At 35.4% G+C, this 12,244-nt stretch overlaps 1 protein-coding gene across 4 annotated transcripts in view; it reads left to right on the plus strand.

The window, feature by feature from the left end:
- Positions 1-12,244, plus strand: part of HDAC9 (histone deacetylase 9) — an 857,715-nt gene that overhangs the window by 353,794 nt on the left and 491,677 nt on the right. The window contains exon 1 of one of the 4 annotated variants that reach the window (XM_063708396.1): positions 2,227-4,274. The exons of the other annotated variants lie outside the window; for them this stretch is intronic. The gene's annotated coding sequence lies outside the window, so the exon portion shown is untranslated. Of the gene's footprint in view, positions 1-2,226; positions 4,275-12,244 lie in introns of those variants that run through there. 4 annotated transcript variants of the gene reach the window in all.

A 12,244-nucleotide genomic window follows, 5' to 3' on the forward strand; every position in this document is an offset into this window, starting at 1 on the left:
GGCACCTGTTTGCCAGTGTTCATGATACACAGATCATGAGGGTAAAGTTAGCCCCGCTTCAAAATAGCAAATTATTATTAATGTATTTTGGCAGGAGAAAGTAATTTTTTTTGAAATGTTAGCATTATGGGGTTCATTTATTTTGACCAAAAGGTTTGAATTATGCTCACCTTGGTATTTACCTTGACATGTAAGGTTAATAAAGCCTATATCACCACTCAAATCCTAATTTCAACTTGCAATGTGAAATTCTCTAGCCACAATAAAGATCTAGCTAACATAATTCAGTTTCTACTTATTTTGAATATATATCTGTCCAATTTGGGTCCAGTTTGGGCAATTTAGGTGAAAACTGGATGGCTGTGTTTATATGTATTATCATCATACTACGTTTTACTTTATCTTGAGTTAATTTTGCTTTATTGGATGAATATTATATGTTCTGTAGGTGGCTTAAGCATAAAATTCACCCATTACCTACTAATCCAATTATGCAAAAGCCCACTCTTGGCTTTCCAACAGGTAATTTTTATGATCTTATTTGCTATGAGAATCTTGAGCCATCTTCAGGAATCAATACATTGTAAAAGCATTATTGATTATCACGTTAATGATTGACATAATTTATTGCCTTCCTAGGGGAAAGAAGCTTTCAGAAGATCATTAAATGCATTAAAACCTGCAGATGTCCACATGTCTGTGCCTCTCTTTAGCAGCCTGACTCCTTTGGGTCAGTTATTCTTAGCCTCGGTATTCCTATCTTATGGCATCGCAGGTCTAAGATTAGCTTGTTAGGCGTTATCATGCCGTATGAGTTACCTCCTAATATAACTCTACACTGGAATGATTATTTATAGAAAGAGCATTCTGTCATTTTTGGGTTATTTCTAGTAGTTTAAATAAAGAAGAATAACATTCAAGTGAAACCACAGATTCCTTCCTGCTGCCAAAATAACATGATAACTGTCTGCTTAAGGGGCAATAATGTTGTTTAAATGTGTGCTTAGGGTGATTGCAGAATTCTTTTTATCTCTGCCACCTTGAGAGAAAAGGGAGAGCTCTGGTAATGATGTATCATGCTTATGGAAAGGCAAAGAGGCGGCCTTGATGCTGTCTCAGAGCACACAGGACTCTGGTTGATGATGACAACAAGAGACACACAGGGTTTATTTTTAGAAACAGACATTGCTAAGCTCTCCATTTGGTGTTAATATTGCTCATAAACAGAGCTCCTTGGGGCTGTTGACCCTTCTAGTGAATATGGCATTACACACACATACTGTTTTCTTTTTTCACTTTGTAAGAATGATTCTATTATGGAAAGTGTATATATATCTGTTTCTAAAAACTAAGAAATCTAAATTCTATTCAATTTCTCCAATAGATTTAGAGTTTTTTTTTTTAATCCCATGAAGCTTGGGTTTAAGAATTGGTTTATGAAAAACAATTGACTATTATAAGCACACTAAATATACAGGTTAACTATAAGGATGGGAAAAAGGCAAATATACATCATGAATGACTTTTAATAATAAATAACACCAATGCTCCTAGCTTTATTACCACAATATATAAAATATAGCCATAAAAGATACTGTCATTATAATGCACTATTGTGAGTTACTGATTTAAATAGATGAGATAAAATTCTCAGCATATGAGAAAAGTAAGTGTAAGCCTCTGCTTGCTGTTTGGGTATTACTACCTCTTGATGTTCCCAGCAAGTCTCATATACAGTAAAATATGCAGTTTTACATTTGAGAAGTGTTCTCTCAATTTACTTTGTGTGCTTAATTCAAACCTTAGCAATTGTTACTTTGCTCTAAAGTTAGAATTGTGTTTTAATGTTAAATTTGCATTTTATATTTTTTTACTATTAACTCATTTTTCCTAAATGATAAAAATGTTAAAATGGATGTTAGTGCATTTTATGTTAAACATTTGCCAAATGCTATAGAATGGATAACTTATGCAGGTCTTCCAAATATTCATTACATATTATTATTATTATTTTTATTATTATTATTATTACTATTTGAGACAGAGTCTCACTCTGTCGCCCAGGCTGGAGTGCAGTGGCGCGATCTCGGCTCACTGCAAGCTCCACCTCCCGGGTTCACACCATTCTCCCACCTCAGCCTCCCGAGTAGCTGGAACTACAGGCGCCTGCCACCACGCCCGGCTAATTTTTTTTTGTATTTTTAGTACAGACGGGGTTTCACCATGTTAGACAGGATGGTCTAGATCTCCTGACCTCGTGATCTGCCCGCCTCGGTCTCCCAAAGTGCTGGAATTACAGGCGTGAGCCACCGCACCCGGCTATTATTATTATTATTATTTTTTGAGATGAGGTTTTGCTTTTGTTGCCCAGGCTAGAGTGCAATGGCGCCATCTTGGGTCATTGCACCCTCCGCCTCCCGGGTTCAAGCTATTCTGCCTCAGCCTCCTGAGTATCTGGGATTACACGCATGTGCCACCAAGCCTGGCTAAATTTGTATTTTTAGTAAAGATGGGGTTTCTTCACATTGGTCAGGCTGGTCTCGATCTCTCGACCTCAGGTGATCCGCCTGCCTCGGCCTCCCATGTTTTTAAAAGATAAATATGTTTTGTGTTTTGTTTGGTTATCTGCTGACCATTAGGAATTTGCAAAATGAAAGACAAAAATAGGAAACACACAGTAATTGAAATGTATCTTAAAAGAAGTCAAGATGGAAATAAATTCAGAGTGGAAGTGGAAGCAACTGAAGGAACAACATAACATGTTGCATCCTGACCACTCTTTTAATGAGCGGGTCGAAGACTTTGGAAGATGAAATTGTTTGAAGCTTTGGGAACTGAGGTGAAAGAGTCATTTATCGGTTCATTTTTTCACCCGAAACTGTTTAAGAACCAACCATATGACACAGAAGATACAGCTATTAAACAAAACAAGGAGATACATGGTTGGTCAATGGAATGATGGATGGATAGATAAAGCTACTTGAGATAGGAATTAGTATTAAGGTGAAATAAAATAAGACAATGGGGTAGAAAGTGACTGATAGGGCAGTATTAGCCAGGGTAGCTAGGGTAGTTAAGTGAAGGCTTTTGAGTCTGCTAACCTGTAAAGGGTATCTTTCTAAAAAAAGTAGATTTTCCTTCAACATTTAATTTGGTCTAAGTCAAGTAGAACAGAAGCACAGTTAAAACAGATTAGGAATGGTCTGGATCTATTTCAATATTGTTACCTCTGCTTTGTGGAAAGGATGGGGAAGCATTTAGCAGTAGGTAGGTAAGGGAACTGGAGAAAGGCTGTTAGCCATGGTTTTCTCTGTTTTTCATAGAGATCGTGAACCAAGTGCCTCTCTCTTGTATTCATATTATTAACTTGAAGTGAAGGCTTTTTTAGAACTTGTTCCCTTTCCTTGTTCCTAAGGTTCACCCTTGTCCCTCATCTCCCCTGCCCTGTCAATTGTGCTTACATTTCTTACCCAAGCAGTATGAGTCATTGCTAGTAGTTTAGTGAAGCAAACAGTTTCTCTTTCTCAGAAACCCAAAAGAAGGGGAGCAGAGTATCTTCACCAGCTGAAGTTAGAAGTCTTAGAACATTTTCTCATAAACACAATATTGCACACTTTTTAAAGGGGTATGAAATACAGTATTCATCACACAGGCATTTACTGTGTACCTACAACGTGCCAGGTATTTAATTCAGGTAGATCATGGGTCAAATCACACCTTTGTTAGGCGGCTGGAGAATCATAACTTCCCAAGAAAATATTTAGCATACATAGCATACATAGTCTTCGTTGGGTTAGCAACTGGCTAGATTCGTGACACATTGTTACAAAAAAATAGTTGTATAAGGAAGTATTTCATGAAGGTGACACATCTATTTTTTAAAAAGGGAGAAACAGCTAAGAGCTATTTTTCCTCACACATTATGCTTTGTGAATAGGGAACAACGGTGGATACACAGAGTAGGTTGGACAAACATTTTTGAGGGACTGACACATTATCTCACATGCTTGATGCCTCATGGGGTTTTCCCTCAACATTCCAATTGGTCTAAGTCAAAGCACAATTAGAATAGAGCAGGAAGTGTTCTGGAGCTATTTTAATCTCCACTTACTTCTGCCTTGTGGAAGGGGCGGGGAAGCCTTTATCAATGGGTAGGTGGGAGAACCAGGGGAAGACTGTCGGCTACGATTTTCTCTAGCCTCAAGAAGACTGAGACCCAGCCAAACTCCTGGCCAACGTGCTTTGTGGATTCACAGTGTAGCTTGAGAAAAATGGTTAGTGGTGACTTGTTTTTTCCCCCGAGTGATTATCTCATTCAATCAGTATTTATTGAGTACTTGAAAGCTGTATTTTTTAAACGAGGCTGCTTGTTTATCTGTTTTTGTTGTTGTTGATTTCTTAGTCTAAGAATTACCAGGTATTTCCTTCTTCTGAGATACCTTAATGCTCTATTCCAACTGGTCATCACTGGGGAAAATTCTCTTACAACCCCAATGCAAATGTTACCTAATGTCTGACACCATCACTGATTTCCCCTCACCTCTGTAATATTAATACTTCCCTAATTACGTGTATTTTTTTCTCTTTCTCCCTTCTCTCTCGATCCTCATAGTCCTTTTATTACTCTCTTTAGAACATTTCCACTTTCTCTTACACTGTGACTGTGTATGTGTGTCCTCATCCCCCCAATTAGTTATATTATAAGCTCCAAGAGGAAAAGGATCATGTTTTACTTCTATTTTTATTCCCTACAGTATCTAGCATATAATTGATCCCTGAGACTATTTTTAGATAAATGAATGATTAAAGAGTACAGTGTTATTGCACAATGTGTTTTTATACATTAGGTATTTTTAAAAAATGATTTCTTCTTTTATGAAGAAAATTACTCCTCAGTTTCTTTGTAGATTTGAAAAATGTAGACATTTTTGAGGTGTTAGAGCTTTTTGCCCCCAAATTAAAATTATTCATTATAGAATGTAAGCAGTAATGACCTCCAATGCTTTAACAAGGTGTATATGACCCTTTAAATGCTTCAGTTATTCTTAACAAAGGGAATTTGGGAATATTCTTATTTGATGTGATTTTTCAATGAATAATGAATGCCAATAGAAATTTCCTGGGATATGTGTCTGCATTCAAAATGTGAAATGTGAAATAGCTAATTTAAGACTGCCTGAATATAAATGCATACTTTTTTTAATCCAAGAGAAGAATAAATTTAGTTGTGAAAATGATTACAGGTGTACTTTTATGTTATTCAAATAACACTTTGCATTTAATACTATTTTTCCCTTCTCCGATATTTTTATGTAGAGACAATTTTCTTAGATAAGGGCCAAAAATAGGTGGATTTTTCTGTTAATAATAATGTCAATTGGAAATAATTTATCCCCACAATTGCTATCTAGCTCATCTACATTTATTCTGACATTATTTAATTAGCTATATTATTTGACAAGGGGGCAAGGAATGATGATTTTTGATGAACAATTTAATCAAAATCTCAATGCCAGGGGTGTCAGTAATTTGAAAAATTATCTAAAGTAAAATGTCAGAACAAGGAGTTAACATAGTGAGATATTAAGGAAATATAGATGGAATGGGTGAATCTATCTCTATGTACAACTCTTCTAAGAGAAGAATGAGAAAATTATCTTTATGTGTATGTGGGAAAGGAATGGTATAGGGAATAAGATATAAATCTTTCAGCGTGGTCTTTTTGCTCTATTTTATCCTTAAAACAGCATAAGTTAGGATAAGGGCATTAAGACTTAGAAAATTAATTGAGTTCGTTGATAATAGATGTGTGGGCTGAGAAAGGAGTTAGATAATAAAACCAAATTTTACAGCATAGGTGTTGAACACAGTGTAGTATATCATGGTGAACAAATGTATGCCAGTGTCCTTTTAGTGAATTTGCAAAGGCTGCCAATTAGGCTTTCTTATCATTGTTCATTTGTTTGCTGAAAGATGAACATAAAAATATTATAAAAAAATTATCTGAATATCAGCTTAACCTAACTTTTATATTGTAAGAAGGAAAACAACCCTCAATCAACTGATACCCGTAGTACCCCTAGTCTCTCACTATTTATTATCCCAATAATTAAATGGACATTCTTCCACATCCTTGATCTGGAAAGATCAATATCTTTTTCTTTTTTTACTTTTTCTTTCCAGCACATAGTTTCAAGTCTGAATATAGTTATAACTCTAACGTTAGAAACCTCTATCTCGGTTCAGTCTTAGATGACTACAAACCAAACTAAATTGCCAGGTACAGTGGTTCATGCCTTTAATTCCAGCACTTTGGGAGGCTGCGGTGGGAGGATCGCTTGAGCCAGGAAGTCAAGGCTTCAGTGAGCCGACATCACTCCATTGCACTCCAGCCTGGGCAGCAGAGTGAGACTCTGTCTCAAATAAATAAATAAACAAATAAAAGAAAAGACAAATATTAAATTGTTTAGTGGACACAGGAGACAACATCTTTCTATTTGATTATCTACTGCCCAGTCAGCTTCCTTGGGCACTCAACCAACAGGTAACAGAGATTATCTTTATGCTTCACCAGTCATATATATGAGACCCACTTTCTCCACACCCCTGCCAATATATTGGATATTGTCAGACTGTAGATATTTTTGCCAATCTTAAAGATGAAAATGGTAGAGAATTACTTTTTTCTGTGAATTTTTCTGACTACAGTTGCATTCGAGTGGTTTTCATATGCTATTAGCCATATGGGTTTTCTTTTATGGAGAGAGAATTCCAGGAATGCAAGATTGGTTAAAGGAAAAAAGTCTATCAGTGAATGTTGCCCTGTTAATAATGAATTAAGAAAAAAAAAATCTTCTCATTAGATGTAGAAAAACATGCAATAAAATTCAGTATACTTCCAGCATAGAAACTCTTATTAAACTAAAAAATAGAAGAGGGAAGTAAGTGTTATTGACCAAAACCCATTCACCCTATCTGAAACTTTATATTTAATGGTAAAATTAAAATACATTCTCTTTAATGTCAGGAATTGTCTTTGGATGTCCTGGTCAATGTTTCAAGACATGAACATTCAATAAGATGTATTAGAAATTAAAAGGAAAAGAAAATAATTGAAATAATAAAGAGTTCACTTATATTGCTCAGTACAAGGTCAGTACAAAATAAAACATTGAAAGGACTGTTTTATATAAAAACCAACTAAACACAAAATGTAATAGTGCTAGCATTTACATGGCAAATGAAACTTTTATGGAAAAATTAATAACATTGTTGAAGGGCATATAAGAAAACTTGATCAGATTTGAGCGATGCTATGCTCATGAATAGGAAGACTACATCTTTAAAAAGTTATTTGTTCCCAAATTAATCTACATATCTCTTTGTTTTTAAAACAGTTTTTTAAAAAAGATGCTTGATGAATAGTATTAAGTCAGATACACTAAGTGATGTATAACAAGAAGTAAATCTTATTTCCACCTCAACTCTACTAACCATTCGATTTCCCGCCTCATACATAGTCTGCTGTAAATTTCTTCTATACATTATATGTGTATTATATTTCAGCACAATGTTGATTAAAATCCTGACAGGATCTATGAAGGAACAAGGCATACTGATTCCAAAAATTCAAATATACGAGTAAGTGTGCACAAATGGCAGTTTTGTAAAGCAACAAATGGAGAGAAGAAGCCTAGATGTCAAGTCATACAAAGCTGAATTAATAATGATTATTTGGTTTGGGCAGGGACATGCTCACATAGATGACAAGGAATACAATACAACGTTATTTTTAGTAGCTTTGTGTATGACAGAGTTTGCATCACAAATCAATGGAAAGAGGACAAACTGTTAATTAAATAGTTTGGGAACAATTAATATATTCAGTTTTTAAACTCATAGCCAAATGATTTTGTACTCAAATATCTATTTTTGCAATACTGTTGTTATCCAATTATGCAGGTTACAATTTAAATTTCTGCAAAGCCTATGTATTGTATCATGCATGTAGGATCTTGCATTGTATAGAGGGACCGGAAGGAATTTTATGAAGATATGGCAGGGACTTTAGTAAAGTGGTTCTAAACTAGGTGAGAGAAGTACACAATGTTGATCTAGCTCAATTCTCAAAAAATAACTTGAGACCAAATAAAAGATTCAGATCTATGAGTACGATAGAGTGAAATAGAGAGGTGATAATTTAGTCAAAGAAGAAAGGTAGATAACTGTATCCTAAAGCTTCACCAGGTTAGTCACTGAATAGTGCCTTAAAAGACCAATGAAGAAGTGACTTTTAAGCTGATGCCTGAGTGACTAGAAGAGCCCAGCCATGCAAAGATCAAAGGACAGCAATTCCAGGCAGCGGGAACAGCCAATGCCAAGGCCCTTGAGACCATTATGTATTTGGCTGTTCTCAGAATGAAGGCCACTGTGTCTACGTCACTTTCAACACAATAGAGAGGATTTTCAGGAGGTTTAGCCAAATCTGCCACTGTCTGTGTGAAGATAGGTAATCTAGCTGTATTCTCTGGCATCTGTAAGCTAGGATGGGTTGCCTAGATTACCGTTAGGTCCCTGCCATCCTTAAAAATGTTAGGGATTTGACTTTTTAATTCCCTAAACCAGATCATATCACAAGACTATGTCTTTCTTGAACCTCCAAAATAATTTTGATTTAATGGGCAAATAACCCCAGTAATTTGTTTGATACTGCTAGTTTATAATCCTACAGATTTTAGGTTTAGAAACCCATTCACTTCTAGCTTATTTAAATGTTATTGCTTATTTTGAAGCTTATGCTGTGTCTGACTTTGGCTTAGAATATATTGCCTTTTCACAAAAGTGTTGTGGTCTGTTATAGACCTGTTTACAAAGAACTATCACTAATTGTTATGACTTATCTAGCTTAGTTTGATACCTCAAAACAATCTGAATCAATCTTTCTTTTTCTCTGGTGTGTATATGTGTTGTATGTGTATATGCATATACAATGCATGTATTACAACTATAATTGAACTATTTCATATTTTTCTCTGTAGCAAGAGTTATGTCATTCTTCTAATAGAAGTAGAAAGAAATAGACGGAAAATTTGACTATATGCCAAATTTCTTATAGCTTAGAACTATTTATTACCATCTTAGTAATGAAGATTATTATTTGATTGTTTATCAGAAATATAAAGTTGTATCATTAGTGTTCATGTTTTTCTTCCAATCTCTTTGCCCAGTGACTACATTTGAATTTTCTAGGTCAATTTAAAATTGTATTTCACTTTTAAAAATTCGGACTTATTTTGGGCTAAAATATAACAGAAATTTCAGTTAAGCACAAAAACAGAGATTATTTTTAAAAAGCAGAAATTCCAGTTAAATATTAACACTTAATATAATTAATTGCTGCAGGTCAGCTGCTTAATAAGTAAATAATTGTTTCCAGCTATCTTTTTTCCCCAGTTTATTTTAATCAAAATAATTTTCTTGGCTGTGTGCTGTGGCCCATGCCTATAAATCTCAGGATTTGGAAGGCTAAGGTGGGAGGATAGCTTGAGGCCAGGAGTTTGAGACTATCCAGGGCAACATAGTGAGACCCTGTCTCTACAAAAATAAAAACAAAAAATAATTAGCTGGCTGTTGTGGTGTGTGCCTGTAGTCCTAGCTACTCCAGAGGCTGAGGTGGGAGGATTGCTTGAGTCCGGGAATTTGAGTTTGAAGTGAGCTATGATCATGCCTCTGCACTCTAGCCTGGATGACACATAAGACCCTGTCTCTAAAAATAATAAGAAAATAATAACAATAAAAATAATTTTTTTCATTAAACTAGTATTTTGGGATAAGTACTACATAGTCCTTAGGAATTTTTATTCATAACTTTTTCTAAACTCCAGTTTATAGTCATATGGTTAAAATTTAAAAACAGAAAGAGAGATTATATTGGTTATTGGTTCTAAAGTCATATTTTATTGGGTTTTACACCTACTATGGTGATATTTAAATGATGCCAAAGCTACATGTTGCAATCAAGATAACAAGAGTATTTTTTCCTTCTTCCTCATTCCAATCTTTTGAAATGTAATGCATGGAAATTTTTCTTTCATATGTTAAGTGTATCTCATTGCTGAATATAGTGTGCCTCACTGAAGTATTCACTTCGTTGCCAAAAACACATCAGTCATTCACAAATATTCAGTATTCTGAGAATGAAATTTTTTTTTAGCTACTTGGGTAGTTGGTGAAAGCCAGTTTGCAAAGATTTCTAACTCCTACAGCGTTAGACATATTATGTGGAATCCAGGGCTAAGTAGCAGCTCCCAAAACATGAGGTAGAGTTCTAGATACATTGGGCCCTTCAGGCCACAGTATCCTGGACCAAGATTTGTAGCCAGTTAACAGAATGGCAGTAAGCAGTCTTCTATTTTGTCAGTGAGATCAAAGAGCATTATAATTTTGGAGAACAAAGGGGGTTCCATCCCTGAACACATTCATTAGCATTTAAAGGAAATGATATAAAATAAAAATACAATCCCTGAGTTAATTAAAACATGGAGTTTCAACATAAGCAAACCTAAGGCTTAGAAGATTGGTTGACATATAATAATTGCTTAATGAATATTCATGGGATAAGTGAATGAATGAATGGATTGAATATCATCCATTTACAGCAGCTGATATTTCAAGTGCACATGTGCGTTTGCACTTTAAATGTTCTAGGCTTTTTATCCTGGGTTTTCTAGGCATAAGATATATAAAGAATATATTTTAAAAGCCAATTTTTAATTTTAAAACTTAAAGGGAAGAAGAACTTCTTTTCATTCTTCATGACGCTTTTACTAAGGACACATTATTATTTTTATGAATATTAACTATGTCATACTTCAAATATGGAGGTTCTTCAGTCACACTTAAAATGTTTTGGGTTGTTTTCTTCAGACAAAAATGGCTTTGCAGCTGTGATTTTATACTCTTCATCCTGCCTGCAGGCCTCTTTCTAGTAGGGTCACATTGTGTCATCCTAATTTATTATGTGCAGTATAGTTAGAGAATAAAACCTCAGATGGTTGGGCTTATTGCATTGGTTTCTACAGTGAAATTTAAAAGACCTTTAAGAAGGATTTCCTCTGGGTAAAATATATTCAGTTATGCTCATATCCATAGAAAATGTAATTTGGACAATAAAAGGCCAAAATCACTTGAGTCTTTGGTATGTTCTGGATAGCTGATGTTTTTAGAGTTGTGATTTCCAGAAAGGAGGATGTCACCTTACCGCCCTAGTCAATATCCTATTTACTTAAGAACAGAAACAGGGAAAGGACAACTCAACCTTCCTCTCACCTCCTTCACATGAGAACCCCAGAGGATGTTCTGATGTGTGTCAAATTCACATTCTAGATAGTAATATATTAGGCTGGGTGCAGTGGTTCACGCCTGTAATCCCAGCACTTTGGGAGGCCGAGGTGGGTGGATCACCTGAGGTCAGGAGTTTTGAGAACAGCCTGGCCAACATGGCCAAACCCTGTCTCTACTAAAAGTACAAAACTTAGCCAGGCGTGGTGGTGCGTGCCTGTAGTCCCAGCTACTTGGGAGGCTGAGGCAGGAGAACCACTTGAACCCAGGAGGCAGAGGTTGCAGTGAGCCGAGATCGTGCCATTGCACTCCAGCCTGGGTGACAGAGTCAGACTCCATTTCAGAAAAAAAAAAAAAAAAAAAAAAAAAGATAGTAATACATTGAGCATCAGATCTGCCTTAGCTGAAAAATCAAACATCTGGCATAGTGGTAAAAAATTATATAGAAAGATTACTTAAAAAGACATCTGATTTTAGGCTTCTTTTTCTGGCAACAACAACAACCACCACCATCACCCCAATTCAGCCAGCATTCTCTATATTTCTAATTTATGTTTAAATAAATATGAATATTTAGTCCAAGATAATTTTTTTGGCTCAAAACTGATGATCTCACACATTGACAGATTTACTTTCTGGTATTTAAAGACAAACATATTCAGAAAGGTTATTCAGTGCAGGGCGTCATGTGCTTACAGGAATTGATATCTTTTAAGAGTCCGTCTTTGTGACTGCCTCATTTCACTGCTTGCCACCTGACTCTGTTCTTACGAACGATAAAAGTTCAAAGAATGCATTATGAACATGCGTTCTGAGGATGTTTTATTTACTTGCTACTTTCCACTTGTAGTTTCATGTCAAGTATGGTCCCTTACACCTGGTAAGAACTGAATACGATGTTTGG

Source organism: Gorilla gorilla, chromosome 6 (genome assembly GCF_029281585.2).
Source record: "Gorilla gorilla gorilla isolate KB3781 chromosome 6, NHGRI_mGorGor1-v2.1_pri, whole genome shotgun sequence".
NCBI lineage: Eukaryota > Metazoa > Chordata > Mammalia > Primates > Hominidae > Gorilla > Gorilla gorilla.